Here is a 19,244-nt window from a genome sequence, read left to right on the forward strand (position 1 = left end):
ACAGGGCAGCAGCTCTCCATACAGTGACCACCTGCCCCTGTGGCTGAGGAGCAAGCGGGGAAGGAAGCGGGGTGGGGCTGAGGGTGCGGAGCTTCCTGCAGCTGGGGGAGGTTTCTGGGGATGCATCTGACCCAGCCCCAGCCCCTCCTTGCAGGGAAAGAGGAAGCTAGCAGCTGAGCCTGGTGCTGGGTAGAAGCCACCAGTCAGGGCATCCCTCCCCGCCAAGTGATTTACCTCTCCGCCAGCTGCTCCGGGCACTTGAAGCGACACACCCACATTGCTGGAAGGGATGCATGACCAGTCTTGTGGCGTCACTTTGCTTCCCCTTCAGAAAGTCATTTTTCTGCCGGGAAGCAAAAAAAAATCTGCGGGGGACATGAATTCTGTTTGCACACAGTGGCGCAGAATGCCCCCCAGGAGTACGTAACTTTTAGCCTAGTGGTTTAGGGCATTCAGCCAGGATGGGGAAGACCAGGATTCAATTCCCCCCACCATACACACACCTGACAGAGAAGGGAGCTGAACATGGAACTGGAAACAAAATATTTCAGTATAGTAGTTACAAGAACACACCTGCAGAGAACTTTTAAAAAATTGCTCTCTTACTCCCCCACCCCTTTTTTTAAAACCAGGAGCTACGAGACTCTTAGTCTCAATGAACTTTATTGAACTGTGAACTTTAAATTGGTGTACAGTGTGCCAACAATACTTAATACAGGTAGCATGGGTTTGTAAGTAAGTACTCATGTGAAGGCTAATGACTGACTCAGACAGAAAAATACCAATACAAAAAAAAAACCCACCTCCCTTATACACATAAGTCCCTAAACAGCAAATTTTTCTAAAAGAAAACACAAAAGTGACCAAAAATATACCTTTTTTTTTTTATTTTTGACTGTGGCTTTTTATCTGTACATGGATTTTGTGTAATGAAATATGTATCCAATATGTAAGCAAACAATTCTAAGGTGAGGGAGAATTAAAATACTTCCATTTTCTTCTGTTTTAAAATCACTATTATCTGTTAAGAATACATTATTTTGATGTTTATATGTGAAATTGTCCAATAGTAAATAAAAGCAAATTCCTACTCAATATGTTAAACTTCCAAAAGCAATATTGTATATATATATATATATATATATATATATATATATATATATATATAATTTATTCATTTATATATAAAAGAAAGATATATATATATATATATCTTTCGCAAGTTTTAAATATTGTATGGAAAGATCAATAGCTATCTAGTGGATGCTAAATAATCACTGCCTTAATATTTGCTCTACCTTTTAAATTTTAACTGCCCCCTTCTTTTGTTAATGACAGGGGGACTGATGGTTTTCCCTATGTTCTTTATAATTCTGAGTACCTTAATTTTGTTCCTTAAACTTATCTCCATTACACAATGTTAAAACAGTTTTAGTCATCTCCCATCATACAAGTTCCACTCTCTCTGTAACCTATTTCACATCCTCTCTCTTCAGCTTTTGAACTTTTGCTATAATTTCAAAGGTAAGGCAACCAGAATTTGACATCCTATCTCAGGATGGATAAATGAATTTATGTATGTATTTATTTATTTTTAAAGCAAGATTCATCTGATCGTAGAGTATTTTAAAAGATGGCAATAGATTACTCCATCTACACAGCGAGCACAGAAATATTCTCAATTAATTCCTAACTTCCAGACACCCGGTATTCAAAATTTTAGACTTCAGAGACAAGATGTAGATTATGAATGCTATATATAAAATGAAAAATCTTCACCTTAGGAGGTTAATGTAATGGCATTTTCCTTGCATGTCACCTTTAACTAACTTCAATTTGTATGCCAGATATTATTGCTTGAAGATGATAGTTCCTCAATTATGATTCTTCCATAACTATCCGTAGGGATATTTTATCACTGAACAAGTCATACTGGCCAGTAAGTCTGGTTTGGAAACAGGTCAGCTGTTAAGAATAGATCTGCTATATTTGTCAATGGATTTTTGATATAAAGAAATACTGAATTATGTTCTTGTTGCGGTGTTTCAGCAATTCTTCTCAGTTTCCAGCCCTGTATGCCTTAACAGTTCACATTAAAAAGTTAAATTACTTTTTGACCTTTTTTAAAATTCAGTTTAATTCTATTTTCTTGCAGCACTCAAACAAATCTATATAGCCTGGTCTGGTGTCAAGATGAGACCCACTGATGGTATTATTACAGACAAGTAGTGCTTAGTCTAATTTTGTTTTAAATGATCAGGCTGAGGAACATTTTAAAATTATGGGGCTATCCTTACAAATAATAAATTCAGAAGCAATCGCTGATCATGGACAAAAAGAGAAGAAAATGTGTTCACTACAGATTGACTGTACTTTAAAAGAAAAATCTGAGTGATTCTCAAAAGATGCGTCACTTAAGTTTGCTGGATGGTAATATACTGGCGAACCAGAGCATGTATTTATGCGCTCATGAGCAACAGTGTGTTCTGTTTTATGCATTCTTCTTTGAATTTATCTCCAAAACATGCTATATGCCAGTTGTTTCACTAAAGGTAACAATATGAAGGAGCGCTTTCCCCCCCTTCCCTCTGCTTATCTTGCATTTCCTGTCTTCATGCATTGTGTGTATTCTCAATCATGCTTTAACAATGGAATAGAATCGTAACAATAATTAAGTGTAGATTGTGACAGACCGACAATATCCTGCAATACCTAGAATGAACTTTACTGAATTAAGTTAAACTTTATTGAATGAAGTTTAACATCTTTGGAGTGTATTGTATTAAAAATGCAGTTGTGTATGTGTTATTATGGAATTGTAGATATGTACCTTCTCTAGGAAACTGACTAAAGCAATCGCTGGAAGGTATTAGGAACTTCAAAGGCCTTTTTGGAACAATACCTGTGAAGTGGATTTCCCAGAAGTACCTGAGGAATGCAAGTGACCCACTTCCCCTGTCAAGCTACACCCTGGGAAGGATACCCATTGTCTACTAATTACCTGCTCCTGGAAACTCCAGATCAAACCCCATTGAACTCTATAAAGGGTGGACCAAACATGTCGTGGGGGTGCTAATTCTGAGCTGAAGCTGTGATGAACTTGTAACCACAGGGAATCCCCCCGGGGCTGGGGTTTGAAGAACTGCTCCTGCCAGAATCCATGTTAGGGTAGGGGGTTAACTCTATTAAGTTGGGTAGTTTCTTTTACTGTTTTTAATATGTTTTCTCTGATGCTTTTTACCTTAAAAATAAAGTAGGCTTGCAAAGGAAGTTCTGTGTGGTACCTTATAACTGTAGCATTTACGTTTGTTAACCATCTCTAAAGAGACAATAACCATGTTCTGCTTGGGCAGGCTGTCTCTGCTGGAGACAACACAGTATAAGCAGAGAACTGTGCAGCCCAGAAATACTCCAGTCAGAAGGGAAATAGATGTGCATCTCCACCCATGAGAGGCAACAGCTGAGGAGCTGGATGCCTGAAAGTGTGTTCCCTATTAGTGGAAATACAGGTGTGGTTGCCCTGAACTGTGACAGACCACTTCTAATATTTGGTAGGGCACCAAAATTACATTTATCCCAGCAGTACCTAGTCTGGAATAAAAACTCCTGAATACTTGAGTTCCTCATACCAAGCTATTTCTCTGATCTGCCTTTCAATAATGTTAAATTCACAAGTTGCTGTAGACTTATACATCTGCCCGGGTTATTCCAGAATACCTTGCTTCGGGGTGTATGAAGCTGAAAAACTTGTTTTTGATCCTACTTGGTATATCTGCAGTGATGATTTAAGTGCAGCATTCTAGTTAGGCAATATAAAAAATGACAGCTCCTGTAGTTTCAAACAAGTTAGAAAAAAAGAAAGAAAAAACCTGGCCTCTCTGGCTTTCCCATTTTGTGTTCTCTTCAGTCACTCCAAACTGCTACTCTGAATATCAACTTCCTCATATTAGAGAGACAAAGGATGAGGTAATAATCTTTTATTGGACCAGCTTCTGCTGTTCAGAGAGAGAGAAGCTTTTGAGTTTACTCAGAGCTCTTCAAAGAAGCTCTGTGTAAGCTTGAACGCTTGTCTCTCTAACCTACAGAAACTGGTCCAATAAAAGAGATTGCCTCCCACCTTTTCTCTCTAATATCCTCGGACAAACACAGCTACAACAACACTGCATACTGTACAACTTCCTCATAGGCCATTCAGTCAGGACACTCCCTTCTCAAGAGTCTCGTCACCAGTGGCACTCTCTTGCCTTCCTTCTCAAACTCAAACTTTTACTTCTCATTCAGCTATATACAATCCGACTCCTTTCCTCACTGCTTCTTTCATCTCCATTCCCCCTGTCCCTGCTCAGCACAAATTTCCCAACTATCCTCGTAATTGGATCTGTGAGCCTTCTTCTACGTTGCACTTTATGCTGGGAAATCTCTCCCTTTCACCTAATGGATCAGGCTTCCTGCCTGTCATTGAAATCCTGCCACAAATATGCACACTTCCATAAAGTCTAATAACTTTAATCTACCAAAGATGCAGTGCTAAACTGTTTTTAAGCATAGGGTTGGCAGTTAGAAGAGTTGGGTTATATTTCTGACTTATGCCAATTCACCATGTAGCCTTAAGCAAGACTTGTCATGGGCTTCAATTATCCCATCTGTAAAAAAAGAAATACTAAAGCTTACAGAGCTACTTGGACTGCTTTAAAATCTATAGATTAGAATATGCTATTAGTGTAAAATATTTAATTTTTAAAAGATGCACTGTTATGTTAAAGTATCTTCTGATCACCCTGTGTACTTTGTTTTAGAATGGGGACAGTGTTTTTCTGTTTTATACAATGCAGAAGACATTATTGATGATCAGAAATATTACATATTATTAACAAAATGACAAAGGAAACCACAGAGTCACATGGTTGCAGAATTCCGGATTCCAACTCCCACTATGTCACATGCTGCATCTCAAGTAGGAAGGGGGAGAAACGAAAAGCCAGCCTACTTTCATTTTTGTCTTCCACCAATGTACCAGCTTGCAAATTTTTGCTTGCTGTTAGACTGGCGGTAGAAGGCAATAATGAATAATCTTCTCTGAGAGACACTGGGCTGCAAATGCTGTCAATTTCTCAATTACTAGAATGACACAGTATTTCTTCAGCACTGTTCCTTTCATTTGTGCCTCCCACGGGTGTGCTCACAACTGGAGTTTTAAAGTAACAATGCTCAAGATTCTTCCTGTCATATACGTAACAGGAGGTGAAAATAAAAGCAGGACCAAGTTATAGGGAAGAAGTTAATGGAAGAAAATGCCTAACTATCCAAAACTATCTAGTCTCAAACAAAGAGATTTATGTTGCCTTTGATTGGTAATTTCTTTAGAGTCCCAATTCTTACTGTTTGGGGTTCTAGGCTACATACAGTAATCAGACAGATAAGGCACTTATTTTCCAGACCATTGTAGTGCATGTTGGCAGACCAAGCAAATAGATGAAATGCCATGTTCACATTTCAGGATGAACTTTGGGATTTGATCACTGAGGCTTTTTACCATCACCACCAAGAAAAAGAATTGTACTTTCAAGTCCATAGATGTCAGTATGATTGCCCAAGTAATCAACAATAGGTCAAACAAAAATGATTTGTTCTCTTGTGGGCGTAAGTATCAGCCTGAATCAGCCATCTCACTAGTTAGAGCTAGTATCAGCAAGACAACATGTCAGCTGCAGCCACAAGCTGCTCAGTAATGCTTTTGTTCACTGAAGAACACTTAATGAGATTAAACAAACTACATAATAATTTGTCTACTCTACACGGTTCAACTTCATAACAAGCTGACCCTAAAAGCCTGGTTATTTCTATTATATACATTTACACACACCCAGAACAATTTACAAATAAAAAAGGACATACTATACCATATGCTATTTAATGTTATGCAGACTGAAAGCAAAATAACAAATGAAAAATATTTATTTGTACAAATGAGAGACGAGACACGAATGTAGAAGCCTAAGGTGCCACAAGTACTCCTGTTCTTATATCATACTTCTGCACACATATACCGTATTTCTATTCTTTGCTATGATCCTATACAGTATTGAGTTGTTTTTGAAGGCTGCCTCATCAAATTTCACTGCATTTTTGTAACATGACAGAGTTGGCAAACATACAGCCAAATGGATTATCTAAAGAAACCTGACATATAATAAATTTGCTAGAGGCAAAAGTTAGCAGAAAAGACTACCACAGAGAACAGATTTACAGATATTTTTTATTGTTTAGTTATAGTGCTCTAGACTTAGTAAATTTTGCAGCCTTGAAATGAGAAACCAAAATCTACACATACAAAAAACCATTCATTCCAGACAATGTGCAATCTTCAGAGGTTTTTGTGTGTGTTTTTGTTTTTTTTATAAAAAAAAAAAAAAAAAACTTGTTAAATAGGCATTTTAGTTGATTGGTTTAATATCTTGGGAGGGTTGTCTATGCAAATTGTTGTCTTATTGGTATATGTTTATATTTTGGTAATGCCCAATCTTTTTACTGTGACCAACTGCAAGATTTTTTTTTTAAATCTATCCATCCATCCATTTAGTCTCTATTACATTATACAGTTCCTAGCACAATTAGCCCCTGGCTTCTATGCACTATTGTAATACAAATAATAATAATTTAAAAGCACAACAAATATCTGTCACTGGTATAGAGGAAGGCAATGAAAATATGATACTCATTAAGAGTGATCTGACACTAGCTAACATCTAGATAATACTTCCCCTCCAGAATGATGAATAAATCCACAAGAGAGTAGTATTTTCTAATTTTTGAAAAAGCCAAATAAATAAAAGCATCTAATGAGTAACTATACAATGCTTATCTAACCATGGGCTTCAGGAAATGGTGAAACATGAATCACACTACATTGGCTCACTACAATATCCTCCCAGGTCAGGCACACTCCCAACTAAAGGTAGTGACTAACACTTCCATCATATAGGAAATGAATTTTTCTCCTACACAGAATGATTTACAACTGATTGTTTTAGATCTCATATATGACTTCACTTTGCTGATAGCACCAGCTAAATTAAATGCAACTACTGAATGTTCTGTTAAATGAAATAAAATACATGAAAGTTATATTCTGAAGCCCACTTCTTTTTTAACACAGTAATTATTAAATAATTCAAATATGTGGTCGTGGACCTCACATATTTGGGTTATTTTCTTAGACGGTTATGTAATTTCTGAATTAATCTCACTAGAAAATTTAAAAAAACATCTACAAATTATCATCACCATGCAAATCAATTCAGGTCCGTATGGATGATTCTCCAACCAGCCTAACAAACTATGACCCCAATTCAAGAAAGTAGTAACTTTAAGCATGGGCTGAGGTGCCCTTCCTGAATAAGGATGCTTTTGTGAATTAGGTCCTAAAGACTCAGAGATGTTGAATGCTTTAATTAAATTATGACTTCCGATTTTCACTTATATGCTTAGTGAACCAATTTTTCAGACCTTTTGTCACCCAGCCTCACAGTTCACACCATTCCTTAGAAAATGTAATTGATTAAGAATGACCCACTCAACATAAAAACTGTCACTCCCCTGCAAATTTATAAACCAATATATACTGGGTTCGTTTTTTTGTTGGCTTCAGGATGTGAGGATCTTAGGAGAAGACTGTCAAACTATTCCCAGAAAGTACTGATACAGTAGAACCTCAGAGTTACGAACAACAGAGTTACGAACTGATTGGTCAACCACACACTTCATTTTGGAACTGGAAGTATGCAATCAGGCAGCAGCAGAGACAAAAAAAAAAAAAAAAGGCAAATACAGTACAATTCTGTGTTAAATGTAAACTACTTAAAAAAAGATTTGACAAGGTAAGGAAATTGTTTCTGTGCTTGTTTAACTTTAAGCTTTTGAAAGAACCACCATAACATTTTGTTCAGAGTTATGAACATTTCAGAATTAGGAACAACCTCCATTCCCCAGGTGTTTGTAACTCTGAGGTTCTACTGTAGTATTAAGAACCAAAAGTTTTAATTTCTATTATAACACCAGAATCAGACTTTCCTGTTAGAATATATACTAGCAAAAGTCAATTAAGCAAAGGCCTCGCTGCAAAGAATTTAAGGAGGTACCTTCAACATCTCAAGTAACTGTGGCCACTTTAGTATAATTAAATGAAACTCAAAATGCAAACACACACTTTTGGTTTTACTTGCTTGGACATGGGAAAAATCTTGAAACAAAACTACTCCAATATCCCTCAAATAATAGCTATATATAATATTTAAAAATCTCAAAGTCAAAACTAGTCTCCATTAAGTCTGAACAAATTTCACATGAATGGCAAAAATATGTATTTTTAATGGTTTCTTCTTAGCAATATATTTAATAAGATTTTTAAGTCCAATTATGTGCAGCTTAACACCCAATATCAACTATGCTTTTATAGAATCATAGAATATCAGGGTTGGAGGGGACCTCAGGAGGTCATCTAGTCCAACCTCCTGCTCAAAACAGGACCAATCCCCAACTAAATCATCCTAGGCAGGGCTTTTGTCAATCCTGACCTTAAAAACCTCTAGAATCATAGAATCTCAGGGTTGGAAGGGACCTCAGGAGATCATCTAGTCCAACCCCCTGCTCAAAGCAGGACCAATCCCCAGACAGATTTTTACGCCAGTTCCCTAAATGGCCCCCTCAAGGATTGAACTCAGAACCCTGGGTTTAGCAGGCCAATGCTCAAACCACTGAGCTATCCCACTAAGGAAGGAGATTCCACCACCTCCCTAGGTAACTCATTTCAGTGCTTCACCACCCTCCTAGTGAAAAAGTTTTTCCTAATATCCAACCTAAACCTCCCCCACTGCAACTTGAGACTATTACTCCTTATTCTGTCATCTGGTATCACTGAGAACAGTCTAGATCCATCCTCTTTGGAACCTCCTTTCAGATAGTTGAAAGCAGCTATCAAATCCCCCCCTCATTCTTCTCTTCTGCAGACTAAATAATCCCAGTTCCCTCAGCCTCTCCTCATAAAAGTCATGTGCTCCAGCCCCCTAATCATTTTTGTTGCCCTCCGCTGAACTCTTTCCAATTTTTCCACATCCTTCTTGTAGTGTGGGGCCCAAAACTGGACACAGTACTCCAGATGAGGCTTCACCAATGCCAAATAGAGGGGAATGATCACGTCCCTCGATCTGCTGGCAATGCTCCTAATTATACAGCCCAAAATGCCGCTAGCCTTCTTGGCAACAAGGGCACACTGTTGACTCATATCCAGCTTCTCGTCCACTGTGACCCCCCTTTTCTGCAGAACTGCTTCATAGCCACTTGGTCCCTAGTCTGTAGCAGTGCATGGAATTCTTCCGTCCTAAGTGCAGGACACTGCACTTTTCCTTGTTGAACCTCATCAGATTTCTTTTGGCCCAATCCTCTAATTCATCTGGGTTCCTCTGTATCCTATCTCTACCCTCCAGCGTATCTACCACTCCTCCCAGTTTAGTGTCATCTGCAAACCTGCTGAGGATGCAATCTACGGCATCTTCCAGATCATTAACAAAGATATTGAACAAAACCGGCCCCAGGACTGACCCTTGGGGCACTCCACTTGATACCGGCTGTCAGCTAGACATGGAGCCATTGATCACTACCCATTGAGCCTGATGATCTAGCCAGCTTTCTATCCACCTTACAGTCCATTCATCCAGTCCATACTTCTTTCACTTGCTGGCAAGAATACTGTGGGAGACTGTATCAAAAGCTTTGCTAAAGTCAAGGAATAACACATCCACTGCTTTCCCCTCATCCACAGAGCCAGCTATCTCATCATAGAAGGCAATTAGGTTAGTCAGGCACGACTTGCCCTTGGTGAATCCATGCTGACTGTTCCTAATCACTTTCCTCTCCTCTAAGTGCTTCAAAATTGATTCCTTGAGGACCTGCTCCATGATTTTTCCAGGGACTGGGGTGAGGTTGACTGGCCTTTAGTTCCCCGGATCCTCCTTCTTCCCTTTTTTAAAGATGGGCACTACATTAGACTTTTTCCAGTCATCTAGGACCTCCCCCAATCGCATGAGTTTTCAAAGATAACAGCCAATGGCTCTGCAATCACTTCCACCAACTCCTTTAGCACCCTTGGATCCAGTGCATCTGGCCCCATGGACTTGTGCTCGTCCAGCTTTTCTAAATAGTCCTGTACCACTTCTCTCTTCACAGAGGGCTGGTCACCTCCTCCCCATACTGTGCTGCCCAGTGCAGTAGTCTGGGAGTTGACCTTGTTCATGAAGACAGAGGCAAAAAAAAAAGCATTGAGTACATTAGCTTTTTCCACATCCTCTGTCACTAGTTTGCCTCCCCCATTCAGCAAGGGGCCCACACTTTCCCTGACCACCTTCTTGTTCCTAACATATCTGTAGAAACCCTTCTTGTTACTCTTAACATCCCTTGCTAGCTGCAACTTCAAGTGTGATTTGGCCTTCCTGATTTCACTCCTGCATGCCTGAACCATATTTTTATACTCCTCCCTGGTCATTTGTCCAATCTTCCACTTCTTGTAAGTTTCTTTTTTGTGTTTAAGATCAGCAAGGATTTCACGGTTTCATATTCATTCTGCGGGGAAGAGAGATTCTTTCATTTCTTTTTAATTCACAGATTTGGATTAATACAGGGGTTCTCAAATTGGGGGTCAGGACCCCTCAGGGAGTCACAAGGTTATTACATGGGGGGGTCACGAGCTGTCAACTTCCACCCTAAATCCCGCTTTGCCTCCAGCATTTATAAAGTGTTCAATATATAAAAAAGTATTTTTAATTTATAAGGTGGGGTCGCACTCAGAAGCTTGCTATGTGAAAGGGGTCACCAGTAAAAAAAGTTTGAGAGCCACTGGATTAATAGATATATGCTTACACTGTGTAACAAACTGGTATTAATATGACTGGAACTGCTTACATCAATCAGTCATTCAGAAGCTGCATTCCATAAGTACAAGCTCCCTCAATTAATTCAATGATCTAGGCTTTAATCAGAGAAAAAGTTATATAGTACACTATATAAAAATACCAGAACTCTGATCAAATGTAGGCAATAAAGCTCAATTACAAGTGTCAGTTTAAGGTTAAAAAATCCAGAATTACATTAAACCTTTGCTATAAATTGTGCCCAGTTTTTGATGGATGCTGTGGACTGGTTTTTATTATTTTGTTGTTTAGTAAGTTCATGGAGCTCAGACTCCATGCAAATGAATGCAACGAAAAGAAAATGAAAAAAAAAATGTAGTTGTGTTTCTCTGACTAAATTATATTGCAGGATTCTCTCAAATTCAGGTATTAGCTCCTCATCACAAATCAGGCTGAACTTCCTAAGTTCTTAAGGTTTCTGACTTTAGGAGGGCAGTCGTAGCAGGGTAAAAAACAATCCAGGCATGATGTGCCATCCCTTGCTGTGTTTAAGCGCTTGACTCTGAATATTCTTATCAGTTCCTGTGATTGTGTGGGAGGCAAAGTTCCCAAAAAGAAAAGACAAGGCAAGATGATCAGCATAAGATAAAAACATGCTTCAGAGAAAAAATTAAAACAAGATTTTAGAGAAATAAAACAACACAAAAAAGGCAAGGTCCAAACATTGAAGGGAGGTGGGTGGGTAAGTGAGAATCCTGAAAGAATTAGAAAGTAAATACCTCTTTCTTCTCTTCTAGGCAAGATTCTCATTCTCAGTGAACAAGAAGCTCAACAGATGTCCCAAAAGAAAAATTAGAGTAAACTGCAACAAGAAGCAATAACAAGGCCAATTCACAACATTCAAGATGGCAGAAACAGAAGGAAAATCTTGTGCAAAAATTGGCCAACTGAAAACATGGAACTTCTCAAAATAGAAGAAAATTTCTGGGGATGGGAGAGTCTGGCATCAGTGATCTTCTGAGTTCTGGATCACCACGTCTACAATAGTATCCCCTCCTGCAGGATGCATCCAAATATTAATTTTGTATATTGTGTAGATAGATAATCATGAAGCTTCTTTACAGACATTTGTGTTTGAAAGGGAAGACTGAGGTTGCAACTTTGTCCTGAATCAAATGAGCCTTACATATAGCTTCCTTGTCTCGGGCCAGTCAGGTCACAGCAAAGTGACAGGCTTTTAAGACATCCCATTTAGGCAATGATCCTTATAGTAATGATTTTGCCTACAGTGTTGGCATCAAAACAAACAAAAACAAAAACTGGTGATCTTCCTACGGGCTCTAATCATCAAACAGAAACACAAGGACCTTTTGGCATTGAGTATATGGAGAAGGACCTCTCTATGATGGAAATGTAGGTGTGACAAATGTTGAAAGGATGACAAGACTCTTTAAATTGGATTTCCAACATCATCTTGGAGAGGAATCTTGGATGAGATTACACTTACCCTTGCAAAAATCTAGTAAAAGATGGGTCACTAGGGCCAGGAGTTTGCTCACTTTGCATGCTGAAGTCATTGCCATCAGGAAAAAGATGTTTCATCTAAGGAACTTAAACTCATAAGCCAAATAGTTTAAAAGGAGTTTCCATCAACTTTGTCAGGGCCACATTAATATCCTATGACACAGGGAGCTTTTAAATTAAGGGTTTCAAAAGTATTAAGTCCCTCTGGAACCTGATGGCAGAAGGCTGCATAAATATTGGTCTACCTTCAACTAGCTCATGAAAGGCTGAAGAAGCTGCCAAATATAGCTAGTGCTTACATTAGACTCAGCCAGGTGAAACAAGTAGATCAGCAGATTCTGAGAATCAAGTAAAGGGGTCTCAAAGTAGGCTTGATTACACTACACTGCAAAGTTTTTCCACTTGGAATCACAGAGTCTTCTGGTAGATGGCTTTTGAGAACCACCTGTTCAAATATACCATACCTATGGATTTTCTATCCTGTTGGGAGCAGACTCAGAATTTGGAACAGATTGATGTGCCCTGGTCTTAAGAGACAATACGAAGCTAAATTCTATCTAATGGAATAGACTTTAGTAGTCAGCAATACATTGAGAGTCATATCTGTCTAGTCCAGTATGGGACTAACAGGTTCATTAAACATATGCTCCTAGTGAGCACTGCAAGTACCTCTGCTACATGGAGGGAATAGTAGGAAAGCATACAGAAGTTTCCTTCCCCTTGCCAATAAGGTGTTTTAGTGCCGTGAGCAAAAGACCAATAGCATTATTTTCATATGTGGCAGAGAAATCCACCTGTGCTGTCTCCCACTGGAAAAAAGGTCTGATCCACCAGTTCTAATTCTCGTGAGGCTCTATTAAGGATTAATTCCGTCTGTCAGTGATTGTATTCTCTTTCCCTGCTAGATACATGATAACTTGGAATGCCTTGTGAGACAAAGTCCATTCCAACACCTGCAGGATATCCCAACACAGGAGGCAGAGCACAGTGCTTCCCTGCTTATTTATGCAAACCACAGAGCCCTGCATTTCATTTTGAACCATATTAACTTTTGGGATACCAGGTCTCTGAAGGACTGCCATCATCTTCAAAACATTTGTATGTTAGTATATGGCAGTCAGAGGTTTAGGGATACTCACAGCATGGGGTTGCATCCCTGACCATCTTGGCTAATAGCCATTGATGGACCTAGCCTTTATGAGTCTATTTCTTTTTTGAATCCAGTTATACGTCTGGCCTTCACAACATCAACTGACAATGAGTTCCACAGGTTGACTGCATTGTGTGAAGAAGTATTTTCTTTTTTGTTTGTTTTACACCTGCTGCGTATTAATTTCATTGGGTTACGCCTAGTTCTTGTGTTATGTCACTTTCTCCATACCATTCATGACTTTACAGACCTCTATCGTATATCCCCAGTCATCTCTTTTCCAAGCTGAATTATCCCAGTCTTAACCTTTCTCCATATGAAAGCTGTTCCATATGCCTAATCGTTTTTGTTGCCCTTCTCTGTACCTTTTCCAATTCTAATATATCTTTTTTGAGTTGGGGCGACCAGAACTGGACACAGTAGTCAAGCTGTTGGCATACCCTGGATTTATATAGTGGCATTATGATATTTACTGACTTACTATCTATTCCCTTTCCTAATGGCTCCTAACATTCTGTTAGCTTCTTTGATTGCTGCTGCATACTGAGCTGATGTTTTCAGAGAACTATCCACAATGACTCCAGTATCTCTTTCTTAAGTGGTAACAGCTAATTTAGACCCCCATCATTTTGTATGTACAGATGGGATTATGTTTTTCACTGTGAATTACTTAATCAGCGTTGAATTTCATCTGCCATTTTGTTGTCCAGTCATCCAGTTTTGTGAGATTCCTTTGTAACTCTCTGCAGTCAGCTTTGGACTTAACTATCTTGAGTAATTTTGTACCACCTGCATACTTTGTCACTTCCCTGTTTATCTCTTTTTCTAGCTCATTTATGAATATGCTGAACTGCACTGGTCCCAGTATAGATCCTGTGGGGACCCCAAAAACTGACCATTTACGTCTATCCTTTGTTTCCTGTCTTTTAACCAGTCCATGAGAGAACCCCCCTCTTATCCCATGACTGTTTACTTAGCTTAAGAGCCTTTGGTGAGGGACCTTGTCAAAGGCTTTCTGAAAGTCAAAGTTCACTATATCCACTGGAACACACTTGTCCACTTGTTTACTGATCTCCTCAAAACATTTTAATAGATTAGTGAGGCATGTTGATTCTTCCCCAACAAATCGTGTTCACCTATATGTCTGATAATTCTGTTTTTTACTATCGTTTCAACCTATTTGCCTGGTACTGAAGTTAGGATTACCAGCCTGTAACTACTATGATAGCCTCTGGAGCCTTTGTTAAAAAAGGCATTACATTACTTATCCTCCAGTCATCTGGTACAGAGGCTGATTTAAGCAATAGGTTACATACCACAGTTAGTAGTTCTGCAATTTCCCATTTGAGTTCCTTCAGAACTCTTGGCTGAATACCATCTGGTCATGGTGACCTATTACTGTTTAATTTATAAATTTGTTCCAAACCATCTTCTGTTGATACCTCAAACTGAGACAGTTTCTCAGATGTCAACTAAAAAGAATGGCCCAGGAGTGGGACTCTCCCCTCACACCCTCTGCAGTGAAGACTGATCCAAAGAATTCTTGCAGGTTCTCTGCAATAGTCTTATCTTCCTTGAGTGCTCCTCTAGCACCTCAATTGTCCCGTGGCTCCACTGATTGTTTGACAGGTTTCCTGATTCTGATGTATTTTTAAAAAATATTGCTGTTAAATTGTGTCTTTTGGTAGTTGCTCTTCAAATTCTTTTTTTGGCCTGCCTAATTATATTTTTACATTTGACTTGCCAGGGTTCATGCTCCTTTTTATCTTCCTCAGTAGAATCTGACTTCCAATTTTTAAAGGATGCCTTCTTGTTTCTAACCAACTCACTTACTCTACTGTTAAGCCATAGTAGCATTTTTTTTGGTCCTCTATTTTTTTATATTTGGGGTATACATTTAATTTGAGCCTCTGTTATGGTGTTTTTTAAAAGTTTCCATGCAGCTTACAGGCATTTCATTTGAATGGGAGGTGTTAGTAAGTCATTCTTAATTGAAGAATGTCCTTCAACTGCCAGAGGACCAAAAATGCCTAAGGTCATCTATAATCTGGATGCAATACGGTAACCCCTTTGTTGCTTGCTTTCAAGGGAATCACAGAAATGTATGGATGAAAGGGACCTTGAGAGGTCATCTAGTCCACCCCGCTGAGGCAGGACCAAGTAAACCTATACCATCCCCTGACCGATGTTTATCTAACCTGTTTTTAAAAACCTCCAGTGATGGGGATTCTACAACCTCCCTTGGTAACCTATTAGCACATGACCTGTCCCTTTTAGAGGCAGGAGACATATTAATTTTGAAGGTGGCCATTGTGAACTTTTATTTGACCAGATTCTGGTCTCTCAGATCTAAGATAGTAATATAATAATATGCATTCCTTTCCTTCACATTTCTCTCTTTACTTTATATTGCTTTATCATTTTCACCAAAGAGTTGTCATATATTTTTTCCAAGTTTAGAGATAAACATATCTCTACATACATTGAGGTGCTGAATAAAATAAAGTATTCTACATGGATTTGCAGGTTATATTTGCACTGTATATTCTGCCCTTTTGTATCTTTCTAGGCAGATCTTTGCATATGTAAATCAATAAAAATAAAAGTCAACCTTGCACATCTGAACTCAGTGTTTCAACTACCCTGGGCAAGAGAATCTGCCTGCCCCTCTTATCCTCCCAATGTGTCAAAACCTTATTGATGGTTTTAGTTTTAATTAAATTAAATTAGAGCAACAATTTTATCACCTGATCCCAAGCTGTGATGACTCAACCCAAGATCAATGACTATTCTAATATGAAGGGGGAGATGTGAATTTTTGTTACTGAATTTTAATTGCTGTCATATTCACAGCATATTTATACCAATCCTATTATGATTACAGGAAAACTTATTGTATTCAGTTAATTATCTCCTTCAGTGGTGGGGTGGTCTGCTTGCTTAACAGTACAGCCAATGAAATCTCCAGCAATCAGCAACATTAAATTTGTTAACATATATTTTATGCAAACATTTATAATCGGAACAGGAAAACATCTCAAATGTTAGCTATGTTCACTATTAATATGCACTAAGTATTGGACTGCACATGTTTTCCAGTAAACATGCATAGAATATATCTTTTGTTTTCATGATGGATGGCTAATTTGCATATAAATATATAGTGCAACTACACAACACTAGAGTAAATTCACAGTTAAGTCTGAAAAACAAGAGCTGACATTCTAGCCTTAACAAAAAATAAAAGGGCCAGCCTGCCTGTCAGTCCAGATTCTCAGCCTTAAATGATCAGTTACTTTAAGAACCTAGAACTGCTTTTGTCTATTTGATACACAGAAACAAACAAGGTTATATTTATGAAAGACTATGTACCATATTACAACTACACAGTGTATCAACTGCACAAAATAGAAAGGTGTGCTCAGTTTGAGAATACCAACCCCAAATTTCATTAGAAAGAGCAGAGGGGAGAGAAATATCAGCTTATATTTTATTAAATATATTCCTGTAAACAATAGTGTGACCATATGAATATAATTTGCAATAGATCTCAATTATGCTGAATGTCTCCGATACTCTGTTTGTTCTAGTCTATCAAATATGCATAAAATTGAATTTGCTATTACCTACAGGCATAGTAAAGAGATGCAGGTCAACCTACATGAATATAACTGCTAAAACAGACTGAGAGCTTCTCTTCCCTTTCTCCGGGCACTGAATCAAATTAATACTACCGATTTTAGTAAACTCCATAAGTCAAATCCTGTTCAGCTTATGGACATGAAGGAGCCCTTCGCTGGAAATGCTCACACAAGTAAGGCAAGCAAGATTTGGTATTGTAATTACAAATCTTTATTACAAGCCTGTCAGAGTCATATAGCAACAACAACAAAACCAAACAAAAAAATGCACCACTGGAATTTTTAACAGAAAGTTTCCCTGCATGGGAGTGTTTATTTCAATTTGTACCACAGTTGTTATAGCAGCCCAAAGGGTTCCCCTTCTGCTAGGCACTGCATAAACATGGAGTAAAAAAACTTCCCCCTTCCAAACACTACTTAACAAGTACACTTAAAACATAAGTTTCTAACATTAACTCACAAAAATCAAGGAAATTCAGAGCTAAAATCATTGTTAAAATTCAGCAGCTGTTCTTTAGTTACAAAAGGTCACTCTAAAAAACTTATCTTTAAAAACCACCATGTCATTACTGTAACATTTTAGGAGGAAAGTCTGGTTCACAGGATGCATAGAAACAGTTGCCTGAACTATGCTGACCTCTCTGATTGTGCCAGTCAACAAAGAAATAAACCACATCATGTTGGTTTCAGCTGCATTAGAAACAAGTATTTGGAATTGGGAGAAAAATAAGGAAACAAATGCTTGTCAGATGGAACTGACAATCTGAAAGGAAAAAATATTTTCAAAGCTTCTAAGACAGTATAATATTACAATTGTTGTACAAGCTAAAAGCTATTACAGGGCCGTTTATTTTGTTAAAAGGTTTGCGGGGGAGGGGGAGAGGAGGTAAAACTCAAAAAGAATGTTGTGAAAACTTAGCAGAAGTGCGGCTCTACATATGGGAAATTCCTATTTAAAAATATTTTGGAGAAAACAGGAAATAAAAGAATGAACAATAGTATTAATAAACCTTAAACAAAATCTCTCCCTCCTCCAGATTTCCCCAGCATGTCATATCTTTTACCTGAGTGCGGTTGTAGCTATGTCAGTCCCAGGATATGAGAGAGACAATGAGGCATTATCTTTTATTGGACCGACTTCTGTTGGTGAGAGAGACCAACTTGCAAGCTTACATAGAACTCTTCTTCAGGTCTGGGAAACAGTCAGCAAGCTTGTCTCTCTGACCAACAGAAATTGGTCCAATAAAAGATATTACTTCACCCACCTTGTCTCTCTAATGTCTTCTACATGTAAATTCTTATACTACTGTTTTTATTTTGTGTTCTGCTTAACTCAAAGCACAATGGATCTGATCCAAAGCCCTCTGAGGATTTGTCCATACTTGAAATGCTACAGTGGCATAGCTGCACCAATGTAGCGCTTCAGTGTGGACACTACCTATGTCAACAGGAGGGGTTCACTAGTCAGCACAGATAATCCACCTCCTCCAGAGTTGTTACCTAGGTCGACAGAAGAATTCTTCCATCACCCTAGTGCTGTTTACACTGGGAGTCAGATTGGTTAAACTACGCTGTTCAAGGAGGGGTTCACACCTATGAGCGACATACTTAAGCCAACTTAATTTTTTAGTACAGACCAGGCCTAAATTAATTGTTTCATTTCAATGGGCTTTGGATCGGGCCTAATCTTGGCTCATAAAGTTACAACACTAACAACAAATACATTAAGGATTTTTAAGACAAAATAACTCCCTCCACAAAGTGTGTGTGATGATTAATGAACTAATCAGTGCAAATGAAGAATAATACAAACACAACAAAATGCCTTGCAGTACTTATTTTTGACACACAAACTCAGTGAGAGATAATCCAAAAATATTTTCCAAACTCCTGCATTTTATATAATGCTTCAAAAAAATTATGGGGATTTAAAACCCCAAGAATAGATTTTTATAATGAAACCAGTCAAATAACTTTACATATTCCAGCCAAAATGGTATTACTATAATCAAAGCTGTTACACTTATT

General features: G+C 38.3%; 1 protein-coding gene across 3 annotated transcripts in view; it reads right to left on the bottom strand.

The window, feature by feature from the left end:
* CDK17 (cyclin dependent kinase 17) overlaps positions 1 to 19,244 on the bottom strand; it is a 167,361-nt gene that overhangs the window by 29,332 nt on the left and 118,785 nt on the right. The gene's annotated exons all lie outside the window — the stretch shown is intronic.

Source organism: Malaclemys terrapin, chromosome 1, assembly GCF_027887155.1.
Source record: "Malaclemys terrapin pileata isolate rMalTer1 chromosome 1, rMalTer1.hap1, whole genome shotgun sequence".
NCBI classification, from domain to species: Eukaryota; Metazoa; Chordata; order Testudines; family Emydidae; genus Malaclemys; species Malaclemys terrapin.